Here is a 12,352-nt window from a genome sequence, read left to right as displayed (position 1 = left end):
AGGCCTCTGCCTTCGGCTCGTCATGATCTCAGGGTCCTGGCATTGAGCCCCACATCAGGCTCTCTGCTCATCAGGGAGCCTGCTTTCTCTCCCTGCCTCTCTTCCTCCTACTTGTGATTTCTATCAAATAAATGAATAAAATCTTAAAAAAAAAAAAGCCATGGCGAAACTCCAAGTAATTGGCCAAGATCAGATAATAAAAGAATGTGATAAAGTTGGTTAATTTTAGAATATGGTGAGTAGACAATCCTTTGTGCATTTTAAAGGTATTCTACAAAGTGCACCTGTCTTCCCATTATTTTGTTCTGACCAAGCGAAGATTTGATTAATGATGATATATTCCTTTGGATTATAAATAATTATAATCTGATTAATAATTATATCACTTCAGGCGTAATCTATTTCAGAGTTTACAATGGATTTTCACATCTTTTGTTTCACTTTACTTCAGAAAATGTTATTTGATTTTATATTTTTTTGATTTTTATCTCTATTTTACAATAAAAAAATAAGTCAGATAGACTGGATAATTGCCTTACCCTCATGCTGTTTTGACTTGTTGGAGCAGAGCTGAAACCCACTTGTTTCAAGTTCAAGTTCAAATTTTCTTTAGTGCTTTTCTATTGCCAGTCATTAAAATATTTTGATGCACAGATTTATGAATGGGAAAATAGCTTAAACATGGGGTGTTAAATAATCTTTTTCCTATTAAGTGACAGAACAAAGTCTGCATTTGACGCATCAGCATGAGAAGGAACCCTCTAAAGAGGTTCTGAATCTAGAAGCCAGGGAGAGAGATGAATGTTGGAGAAGAGAGAGTGAACAGACACCTGAAGTCTTTTATTAAGTTCAAACAAGGATGCTGGTATGGAAATTGGAAAAGTATCAAATTTCCTTTAGGAAAATGAGAATGTGAGCAGACACATAATGTTGGAACAAAGGATATGTCTTGTTCTCATATATATCATTTACTTAGAACATTGATGATGGAGAGATGGTCATGAGTGTCACAGAAAGCCTTTGAAATTAGAGACTTTGAAAAGTATGTTGTACTCTTATAACTTGTATTTTAAATGGCTTGAGAGAAGGCTATCTGTTGATGGTTTTTGTCAATGCATTGTTTTAGTATATTGCTATTTCAGGTGCATTCCTAGGTTCACTCATGTATAACAGAAATAAACTTGTATAAAGGAAGAGTGTGGTCTGGTAAAATGTGGCAGTTTACTTTATCCTTAGACATTTCCTCTCTTTCTTCTTAACTATTTATTTATTTATTTTGTTATCAGATTCTTGAGTCACTGAGGACTTTATACTTTTCATCCTTCAAAGACTGGGATATGAAGGGTGAGAGATCCTGGTCCCCAAAGGAAGAATATCTCTTCCAGATAATAGAGCAGATCCCATTGAACTATAAGTTCTGACTGCTGCCTGAGAACTCTGGACTCCTTGGCAAAAGGGACCAGCAGATGAGAAGCATCACCATCATGGCCAGGACAATTCTGGCCAAGATTCTGATTAGCAGGAGGAGATAGGGTTGCATTTCTACTTTGGGGCAGAGAAGAATATATGTGAAACTGAAGTGCTTTATTTGGTTTCTCTTGGTACTCTGTTGAACTAGTGTTGCTATGAATTATCACATGAAATTATCCTAGCTTGAGATATGTATGATTACCAGAGACTTAGGAATGAAGGTTTAGGTTATACGTGGTAAGCTACCAAGACCTGCAGAGGTGATAAATGAAGGTAAGAGGAATTTAGAATGGATGGTAGAGGAGGGAGATGGTCATCAGTTGCAGTTTCCAGACCAAAGGCAACACGAGAGGATGTAACTCATCCCCTTAACCTCTCTATTTCAAGTTTCCTTTTATGTAGAGAGGGTCAAAGGAAAATGGAGCAACTATTCTGAAACTATGGAAAAAATTGTGCAGAGTGAAGGGTGGACTATGGCAGCAACAGAGTTCTGTGCCTCAGATATCATGATAAGAGAAAAGGTCCTGTGAGGAGTGTGGTAGCTGATAATCTCTAGCTACCATGTTATTAGAATATATTACATTGTTCCCAACAAGGTTATAGCCTCTCCATCCAGTAACTGCAGGCAACAGGAGTGCTAGACTCTGGCCATTTATGCTCAGTGCAGGATTTCTTCTCTGGGCTTCTCATTGAGCTGGCTGAGAGTTTCTGAGAGCTCCAGTGCATGATGAAACTCTTCCTACTGCTGTCTCCTTCCTTCCCTCTCTCCCTTCATAGGTATCAGACATGTACCATCTAAAATCAGTCACCACCTACTCTCCCCTTTGTGTTTTTTACTGGCCTTTCTCTACAAAATAACTTTTGCTTCTAATTCTGTCATAGTATTTGTTTCCTGAAGCAACTGAACTGACACAAGGGCCTCATTTCATTCCCTTCCCTGCCCCCCTTCTTGTTGAGATGGCATCCATATACTTAAGATGCTTGGATAGCAACACAACACAATACAACAAAAAACAAAAACAAAAACAAAACAAACAAACAAACAAAAAACCACAAGGCAATATGTTTGGAAGTAACTATGATATAGTGCTATTCCTAGATCTGAACTCTAGCTATTTTACTCCACTAACTTGTCAATAATAGTTTTCTAGTCCCTAGTAAATTAGAACCAGAGGAGTGAGTATCCAGACAAAATGTTCTTCTTCCTGCACTCCTGGCAACAGACACATTCAACTCAGTCTCCGTCTATCTTGGTCATCTGCTGATTCTCACTTTTTAGTTTGGCAGCTACTCCTTCATATGACATTACAAATTTCTCATATTAGAGCTTTTGTACTCCACTTCCCTTCAATAACTATAACCCCTCTTTAAGCTGACCAGCTTTCATGCGTAGGACTTTGGAAAACACTACCATACTTCTATTTCTTCCAGGCGAGTTCTGGTGACCAGAAATCACCCAAAGACTCCTTTGGCCCTGACCCATAACAATCATTTAGCTAGGGTTTCAACATAAATTTAGATTTGTTTTGCTAAGTCATGGCATTTATCTGTAACATTATTGCATTTATAGGTAATATATGATATTTGGTGTTTGTAGTCCTTTGCAAACACAATTCATTGTGAAATGAATTGTGAATCATCTCTTCAAAGAGATATCTTAGTCTCCTCATCAGAACATAGCATGTAACATCAATATTTTTCTGTTATTAATCAAAGAAGTCTACTAAGTCTGGATAATGATTGTAAAAGACCTGAACAGGCTTATTTTTTTCTTATATTTATCTCATCTCATGAATTATTTTGATGTAAACCCCAGTATCATCATTGATAAGCAGACATTTGAGTAAATAATTCTCTTACTGAAACTCTGGATCTTCTTAATCTGTAAGTTTAATGATCTTGACAAATAAATCCTATACTGGTGCCCCCACGTGTTCTATCAAAGACATGTCAGTTGTGTCTTAGTCCGTAAGCATAGTGCTCATAGGCAGTACAGGAATTTAAATCTTCTCTTCCTTTGCTGGCAAAGCTCAGTCTCAAATAGAACAATAAGTATAAGTTTGTGAGAGGACACTAATTTTATCAAACGCAGTGCCCATCACCATGTCTTAAGCTCTACCATTTGCTCCATAACTGACATTGTCCAGATGGCCATAAAACCTTAGGAAATCGGTTAATAGTAAGGAAAACTGAGATGATGAATAAATAATTTATATAAATATGACTCAAATTTCTAACTTTCTGCTGGTGTTTTAATCAGTAGGGGCAGCCAACTTAGCACCTTGTTTTTCTTAGATTGATTGAAAAGTTAAAGATTCCATCTCCCAGATGTCTTGTTTAGACTATTCATTTCAAACAACTAATTTACTGCTAGTTTTCCTCCAATTTTAACCTTTCCCCCACTTTATTGAATCTCATCTTTGTGTAGACATGGTGACACTTAGCTCTTTTTTCAGACTGAATTTATAAAAGCCTGTCTCATACCTATACAAATCCCCTCTATCTGGGAACCACTCCAGACACTTTGATATTAAAACTTAAGTATTAGATGACTTTAAAAATATGGAACCGATGTTTCATTTCAGGAAATTTTCATAAGAGAGCTGGTGTTTAATAAATGTGCCTTATATTCAGCAAAAATATTCAAAGATAACATTGAGTCTAGTTGTGATAAATGTTAAAAGGGACACAATTGGGACATATGTGACAGAACTATTTCTTATTTATTTGGTGTAAAAGAACAAGTTGTATTGGACTCTAAGCCCTTTGAAAAGAAGAAAATTTTCCTTGCCATTTTAGTTCAATAAAGTGTTCAATAAATGTTTACTAAATGAATTCTTGACAGATTCATAAAGGAAAGTAGGCAATTTATGATATAAATTAAATGATATAGCATAGATGATTCTTATAAAGCCCTGATAAGAGGGCACCCGGGTGGCTCAGTTGTTAAGCATCTGCATTTGCCTCAGGTCATGATCCCAGGGTCCTGGGATCGAGCCCCACATTGGGCTCCCTGCTCAGCGGGTAGCCTGCTTCTCCCTCTCCAACTCCCGCTGCTTGTGTTCCCTCTCTAGGTGTCTCTCTTTCTCTCAGATAAATAAATAAAATCTTTAAAAAAAAATAAAGTCCTGAGCTAGTGTCCAAAATCTATAAAGAACTTAGCAAACTCAACACCCAAAGAACAAATAATCCAATCAAGAAATGGGCAGAGGACATGAACAGACATTTCTGCAAAGAAGACATCCAGATGGCCAACAGACACATGAAAAAGTGCTCCATATCACTCGGCATCAGGGAAATACAAATCAAAACCACCATGAGATATCACCTCACACCAGTCAGAATGGCTAAAATTAACAAGTCAGGAAATGACAGATGCTGGCGAGGATGCGGAGAAAGGGGAACCCTCCTACACTGTTGGTGGGAATGCAAGCTGGTGCAACCACTCTGGAAAACAGCATGGAGGTTCCTCAAAATGTTGAAAATAGAACTACCCTATGACCCAGCAATTGCACTGCTGGGTATTTACCCTAAAGATGCAAACGTAGTGATCCGAAGGGGCACGTGCACCCGAATGTTTATAGCAGCAATGTCTACAGTAGCCAAACTATGGAAAGAACCTAGATGTCCATCTAAAGACGAATGGATAAAGAAGATGTGGTATATATACACAATGGAATACTACGCAGCCATCAAAAGAAATGAAATCTTGCCATTTGCGACGACGTGGATGGAACTAGAGGGTATCATGCTTAGCAAAATAAGTCAATCGGAGAAAGACAACTATGATATGATCTCCCTGATATGAGGGAGAGGAGATGCAACATGGGGGGTTGAGGGGGTAGGAGAAGAGTAAATGAAACAAGATGGGATTGGGAGGGAGACAAACCATAAGTGACTCTTAATCTCACAAAACAAACTGAGGGTTGATGGGGGGAGGGGGTTGGGAGAGGGGGGTGGGGTTATGGATATTGGGGAGGGTATGTGCTATGGTGAGTGCTGTGAAGTGTGTAAACCTGGCGATTCGCATACCTGTACCCCTGGGGATAAAAATATATGTTTATAAAGCTGTAAAAAAAAAAAAAAAAAAGAAAAAAGAAAGGATGAATACCCAAGTTTTGTAGCAACATGGACGGGACTGGAAGAGATTATGCTGAGTGAAATAAGTCAAGCAGAGAGAGTCAATTATCATATGGTTTCACTTATTTGTGGAGCATAACAAATAGCATGGAGGACAAGGGGAGATGGAGAGGAGAAGGGAGTTGAGGGAAATTGGAAGGGGAGGTGAACCATGAGAGACTATGGACTCTGAAAAACGATCTGAGAATTTTGAAGGGGTGGGGGGTGGGAGGTTGGGGGCACCAGGTGGTGGGTATTGTAGAGGGCACGGATTGCATGGAGCACTGGGTGTGGTGCAAAAATAATGAATACTGTTATGCTGAAAAAATAAAAAAATTAAAAAAAAAATAAAGCCCTGATAAGAAGGAATAAAAAAAAGCTATCAGAAAGGATGAATACCCACAGTTTGCATCGACATGGATGGAACTGGGGGGATTATGCTAAATGAAATAAATCAAGAAGAGAAGGACAATTATAATATGGTTTCACTCACATGTGGAACATAAGGAATAGAGCAGAAAAGGGAGGGAAAACTGAATGGGAAGAAATCAGAGAGGGAGACAAACTGTGAGAGACTCTGGACATTGGGAACCAAACTGAGGGTTACAGAAGGGAGGGGATGGGGGATGGGGTTAACAGGTGATGGCATTAAGGAGGGCACATGTTGGGAGGAGCAGTGGGTGTTATATGCAACTGGTAAACACTGATTGATGAGCTGACTGAACACTACAGCAAAAACTTGTGACGTAGTATATGCTGGCTATCTGAACATAATAAAACATAGCTAGAAAGCATGAGATCTTATGTCATATATTGAATAGTGATTTTTAAGATAGCTTTGATTAAAATAGTGGCTTAAATTATGGCCTCAAAGAGACAGCCTTCGTATAACAAAGTTACTGGTTTTTTGCTTTGACTGAGTCCCTTTTTGTTTTCTAATTCCTGAGACTAGTCCTCAGGTATCATTTCTTCTTTCTGGAAAAGAGAAATCATTTTCTTTTTTGGTGACTTTCTAAGCATCCCATTATATCTCGTTAGAACCCATCTGCTCTCAAACCTGCCTTTGAAATCACACATTATGCTGGTCAGCAGCTTGTGAATATCCAGAATGAACCTTGCAGGCATACACTTTATCTAATTACTTTCCACTCTGAGCACTCTACTCAGTTAAAAGATGCTTTTTGCATGTAAAGCTCCTGATGTAGGGAAGTAGAAATGAGTATGGGTGTTTGCGATGTTAGCCATTCCTTGTATTTCTGGCCTATTCTAAGTACAAGCTCTGAGGTCTTCAACCTGCACCCACCTGTGCTAGTTGCTGAGTCAATTCAGTCCAAACTGGATGGAGTATTATCTATCTCATCATACCTATGAATAAGTGGATTCTAAATTAGTCTTGCTGTGTTAATCCTTATATAAAGCCTGATCATTTGAATCCCTCAAGTCAGCTTGAGAGTTAATGTAGTAGTAATGTAACTTTTGAGTTAATGAACTACAACCTTGTCCTAACCATTGCATCTGCCATATTTGGATAGTCTGAATGACACATGTCTTTCTTCTATTTCAGATTATACTACAGCTCATAAAATCTTGAATTTTTCTCTGAACAATGTATTTAACTGGCATTTTGATAACTCTTCCAGCCATGGTCAGCTTTTCTCCCTTAGAGTGGTTCCTGTGTAGACCAGGGTTATTATTACTATTATTTTAAAGTATGGGACATGGGATACATACAGAGAGTCTCCTAGATTCATTAATAAAACATGTATTTCAGTACCTTGCTGTAAACTTATGAATCATGATTTCTGTACATAGTACTCTAGGCTTTGCAAGTGAACAAACTTTCACAATTTGAAAGTTTGGGGATATATATATATATATATATGAGATAATGGACATTAAATTACCATGGTAATCATTTCTTAATATATGTAAGTCATATCATTACACTGTACACCCTAAATTTATACAGCACTATATGTCAATTATATCTCAAAACTGGAAAAAATGTCGAGAAACTTACACTCAAGTTTGAGAAATATTACTATTATTTATACACCCATACTCATTGCTGCTTCCCTGCATCAGGAGTCTTACATGCAAAAAGTATCTTTTAACTGAATAGAGTGCTCATTAGTAGAGGGTAATTAGATAAGGTATATACCTGCAAGGTCGATTCTGGGCATATGTATAAGCTATAGTAATATTTGAGCTATATTCCAATGAAGATTTAATTATTTTAACAGCAGCTTTATTGAGATACAATTAACTTACCATAAAGTTCACCCTTCTAAAAAGTTCAGTTCAGTGGTCTAATTGTATTCAGGCTGTGATCTTGAGGGGATTTTTTTTTTAATAACTCCTATCCTGGAGACTTCCAGTGCAGTACCTTTACATATAGTATAGTCTCTTCTAAATCCAATTAACGAGTTTCCCATATCTCTGAACATTTAGACTGCTGATGAGCTATCTTGGAGTCCAAGTCTATTGCTGGTAATATTTTATTGGACTCATGACTGCAGATTTTTTTCTTCCAAACCAACTTTCTTCTGAAGAACTAGCAGGCCTTATAGTCAGCCCTGTTAGGATATTTTACATGAGATTGTTTGAAGACAGTCTTGTATAGAATAACAGATAAATGTTAGAGAGAATGCACCACAAACTTGAGCAGAAAGGATGGGACCATATTAATAAAATGAGTTGATATTTGTTTTATGAGAAAATGGAAACTCACTGGAAATCAGTGAAATAATATGAAAGAATACACCATGGGTATTTGTGTAAAATTGGACAGGTAAGGATGTACCACATGAGTCAAAGAGGAGTCGGCCTCATTTCAAGAGAATGAAGAAGACCTATATTTATCTAAATGGGGTTGGATGTAGAGGGCCTGGGTTTGAGTGATATCAGTCTGAATGGAAAGGAAATGTTGCTAAGACTTGTTGAATAAATGGACCTGAAAAGGTTAAACTGCATAATACCCTGGCGTGGTGGCTGAGAGGCTGGTGGTGCTGCTGAGTGTGCCAACAAAGTTGATAGAGGAGTTGATAGAGATGAATGAAAGCTCTAAGCCCTGTACCTCACAGCTGAGCCCAAGCTGCCATTGTCATTTCTCAGCTATGAAGTGTGATTGATGCCAGGATACAGAATGAAAAGAGGGTGATTACTGGATGTTGGGGTGAGGTACATAATGCTATATTGTTTGAGCAAATAATATTGTTCCTGGAAAGTGACAAGATGAATGGAGCTAGTGTGCACCCATCAAATGGAATCATATTAGGCATTTATCCAGTAGTTTACATAGGGCACATTTCCCCAAAGAGAATCAGTTTCACTCTCTTCCCCATGTTTCACCCTAATACCTCTCCTTCTCAATCCTCTTTCCAGCAAACAGTTTACTTATAATTTACTTGAAAAATATTTCTGTTTTAGTTAGGATACTTAATTAAAAATACCCCCAAAAGATTTTGTGGTAAAAAATATTGGTCAAAATATCTAGTACTCCATTTTCTTTTTTTTTTTTCTTTATTAATTTTTTTTTATTTTTTTCAGCATAACAGTATTCATTATTTTTGCACCACACCCAGTGCTCCATGCAATCCGTGCCCTCTACAATACCCACCACCTGGTGCCCCCAACCTCCCACCCCCCACCCCTTCAAAATTCTCAGATCGTTTTTCAGAGTCCATAGTCTCTCATGGTTCACCTCCCCTTCCAATTTCCCTCAACTCCCTTCTCCTCTCCATCTCCCCTTGTCCTCCATGCTATTTGTTATGCTCCACAAATAAGTGAAACCATATGATAATTGACTCTCTCTGCTTGACTTATTTCACTCAGCATAATCTCTTCCAGTCCCGTCCATGTTGCTACAAAACTTGGGGATTCTCCATTTTCTTAACATAAAAGCTATATGACTAGTTTTAGCCAGCAAAGCATGAGCAAACATGATACGTGCAGCAGCTAGGCCAAAGTATTTGAGAAGAATGTATCACTCTGCACTGTCTCTTCCCTTTTGAGGGGCAATTGTACGTGTCACATGTTGAATCAGCCTAGATCCCTGAGTCACTTCATGGAGAAGAACTTCCCTTGAGAGTTGCCTGATCTACATCAGATTTTGTGTGAGTGTGAAATAAATGTTAAGCCACTGTGTTTACTTGCCACCATGGTCTTGCTTATGTATCTTGCCTGATAATCTAAGTCAGTATGGCTTGTGCAAAAAAATCACATAGCCTAAAACGCTAGAGGTAACCGCCTTTAGGAATAGCTGGACTTAAGTGATTCTGCATCTTTGTCTTGTGTTTCTCTGTGTTGACTGCATTCCTAGACAGGCTGTTTTCCTGAAAGAAAATCAGGCTCCTTCCAGCTTAGCAGAACAATAAAAAAGAGGTTTTTGAAATTCTGATATTCTGACTTTGAACAACAATGACAACAAAAACCAAAAATGAAAAACCTGGAATTGAGTATCATTGTATCAGTTGGATCATTTATTTATCTCCCTATCTGCGAATATGAATATGTGTTGTGATTGGCCTGGCCAGGTGCCAGGAGGTGTGGTCAGTCCCACCCAAATAATATAGACTAACAGTGAGTGTTTCCTCAAAATTAAATAGAATTGCTATTACTAGAAAAGGTTGAGTTGATGCTGGGGGGTGCAAAAAAAAAAAAAAATCCACAGTAATTTATATATTTTCAATATAGACATTATTTATATTATTATTTCAATATAGACATTATTTCCAGTGCTAGGCAGAATTGTGCAGGTATAGACTATAGAGTATCTCTTGAATTAATATATTTTGATAGCATGATTTCTTTTAGGTTTAAAGCTCTAAACTTCATTGTGCTTATAACACTCAATTCCACCATTTCAGCCTGTTTGCATCTGAAAATTTATACTTTTGTCCTCAGAGTTCAATATAACACTTCAGCAAAATGAGGTTTAGGAAAAGACCTGAGTTATATTCCAAAAACAATTAGTAGAATGTCAAAATCTTGATAAATACTTTGAAGAGTATAAAGAACAGTGAGCGCTGACAAAGAAAACATGTAGGTTGGACATGTCTGATGCTAAGAAAGGCTTCACAGTGTCAACTCAAGGTGAGCCAGTCTCTGCCATGGGGCATTTGTTCTGAATGTCTTTAGTAGCCAAGTTTTTGCCAAGAATTTTACAATATGACCTCTCAAATATGAGGAAGTATGCATGAAAATTGTGGGGAAATAAAGAAAATGAGAAAGTGATTGTGATGGAACTGAAACGTTACTGCATAAAATGTAATTTTTAAAAGTTACTAATTATTTGATAACCATAGAGCTATATTCTATTTTATATCTTAATATGATGGTTTATTGATTCTCTAGAGGCTTTTTGTGTGTATTTTAGTCATATTTAGAAATATGGTGAGAGTGTTGGATGAAAGGCATAACCCGCATTTGCGCGCACACACACACACACACACACACACACATTTGTTTTATATAATACAATGGGAATAATTTCCAGGTATTCTTTTTTTCTTTTAATTCCAGGTATTTTATTTTTGTTTTGTTTGGATTTCCCCCCCATAGCACATGTGATTTTCAGGATTGGGCTGCTAGTCCATAAACAGGAGAGATACCTGTACTTCTCAGTTCCTGTCTTGACACTTTACTTGGCTTTGTGTTAACCTCTTTTGAGAGTCACCTTCTCTGCTGTCCTTCCTTTTATAAGGCAATGGGGTACCAAGAACTTTTACTTAATAAGGGGTGTAATATAAGAGTGAGAGCCAAAAGTTAGAAATGGCATAAATACTAACATCTTATAGACCTGGTTTTATGTCATATAACATTATTAAATAACCCCAAGAACCTCATGGATTCTGAGAATCGTTCCTTAGACAATGGACTTGAGGAATTCAACTCCTTTATTTTACTTTACATATATTTATGGATTATACATTTTATAAGATAGCATAACACAGGGAACATAACAAATAACTAATTGGGCTAATAATCAGTCCAATTTGTAAATGAAATATAATGTGTTGGCAACACATTGTAAAGAATACAGCATCTGAAATGATTCTTTTTCTATTTTTGGGTGAACATCAGCTGTGCCTTCTGGTTATTTTTTTTAATTTACTAATTCAACAAATCTATCATTGACCTCTAGTTGTTTACAGGGCTTACTCTGACTAAAATATTTCCACTTTGAAAAGTGCATTTTAGTTTTTTTTTTCTTTTTTCTTTTTTTTATTAACATATAATGTATTATTTGCCCCAGGGGTACATGTCTGTGAATCATCAGGTTTATACATTTCATAGCACTGACCATAGCACATACCTTACCCTTTGTACATAACCCAGCCACCCTATCCCTACCCCCTCATCCCCCAGGCAACCCTCAGTTTGTTTCATGAGATTAAGAGTCTCTTATGGTTTGTCTCTCTCCTGATCTCATCTTATTTCATTTTTTCCCTCTCTATCCCCCACAAACCCTTGCCCTGCCTCTCAAATTCCTCATATCAGGAAAATCATATCATAATCGTCTTTCTCTGATTGACTTATTTTGCTTAGCATGATACCCTCTATTTCAGTCCACATCACTACAAATGGCACGGTTTTGTTTCCTTTGATGGCTGCAAAGTATTCCATTGTGTGTGTGTGTGTGTGTGTGTGTGTGTGTGTGTGTGTGTGTGTGTATTCCACATCTTCTTTTTCCATTCATCTGTTGATGGACATCTAGGTTCCTTCATAGTTTGGCTATTGTGGACATTGCTGTTATAAACAT

Source organism: Lutra lutra, chromosome 10 (genome assembly GCF_902655055.1).
Source record: "Lutra lutra chromosome 10, mLutLut1.2, whole genome shotgun sequence".
NCBI classification, from domain to species: Eukaryota; Metazoa; Chordata; class Mammalia; order Carnivora; family Mustelidae; genus Lutra; species Lutra lutra.
The sequence above is the reverse complement of the archived record's forward strand: the minus strand, read 5'-3'. Positions refer to the sequence as shown.